The sequence below is a fragment of the Colobus angolensis genome, unplaced genomic scaffold, assembly GCF_000951035.1.
Source record: "Colobus angolensis palliatus isolate OR3802 unplaced genomic scaffold, Cang.pa_1.0 Scaffold128, whole genome shotgun sequence".
NCBI classification, from domain to species: Eukaryota; Metazoa; Chordata; class Mammalia; order Primates; family Cercopithecidae; genus Colobus; species Colobus angolensis.
The window spans coordinates 1,920,900-1,922,180 of NW_012114030.1; positions in this window are offsets into that span (position 1 = coordinate 1,920,900).

The window sequence follows — 1,281 nt, forward strand, 5'->3', positions numbered from 1 at the left end:
TGTTAGCCAGGATGGTCTCGATCTCCTGACCTCGTGATCCGCCCGTCTCGGCCTCCCAAAGTGCTGGGATTACAAGCTTGAGCCACTGTGCCCGGCCGGCCTGTTTATTTATTGTTTTAGAGATAGGATATCAATATTATTAAAAGAGAGAGAGAAAAAAAAGAAATAGAGACAGGGTCTCACTCTGTCACCCTGGCTGGAGTGCAGTGGTGCAATCATAGCTCACTGAAGCCTCAAATTCCTGGACTCAAGTGATCCTCCTGCCTCAGCCTCCCAAACAAAGCACTGGGAGTGAGTCACTGCACTAGGGCCTAAATTGATTTATGTATTTTGTCTCTTCAATAGCTTGGAGTGTGTATTTTATCTCTTCAATAGATTGGAGGCCTCCATCAAGAAGCCAGTAGGTAATCTGCCCAAGGTAACACAGGGTAAATAAGTGACAAGGATGGGATTCTTTTTTTCTTCTTTTTCTTATTCTTCATTATTAAACTTGAACAAATATCAGATTCTACCCCAGGCAATCAGGCTCTGGGGAGTTCTTTCTCTTAAGTACAGATTCATACTATATAGTAATCCTTTATCAGCCACAGTACCTAGTTCAGAGCTTTGCACACAGTGCCATGCAATGCTTTATCAAATGAATAACTAAAAAAACTCATCGATCTAATTAGCACCTCTTGAACCTTCACTGACCTATGGGCCACTGGGAATCAGAAACTCAGTCTCATTAATCTGAGTGAGACTGCCTGGCTGTGGATCTAATTATGAGCAATTTCAGAATCATAATTACTGTTCCATTTTGTCTCTTGATCTGTAATGCATCCAAGGACCTACTCCCAGCTTCTCAGGGAAAAAAAAAAAAAAAACCCACTACATGATTACTTACTGAAGGTTGGGAGCTGTGTGTTTTTGTGAAGCTTCCAGCTCACATCTTTGCTGTGAAATGAGGGGGATGGACTGGATGATCTCCGAGGGCCCTTTCTTCAGTTGTAACAGTCTGAGATGGACAGGTGTGATCCCAGAGCTTTGGGAGGCCGAGGTGGGAGGATCCTGTGAAGTTGGTAGTTTCAGACCAGCCTGGACAACATAGCAAGACCCAGTATCTACCAAAAAAAAATTATATTTTCTTTTTTTGAGATGGAGTCTCACTCTGTCACCCAGGTTGGAGTGCAGTGGTGCAATCTTGGCTCACTGCAACCTCCACCTCTCGGGTTCAAGCAATTCTCCTGCCTCAGCCTCCTGAAGAGCTGGGATTACAGGCGCCCACCACCATGCCCAGCT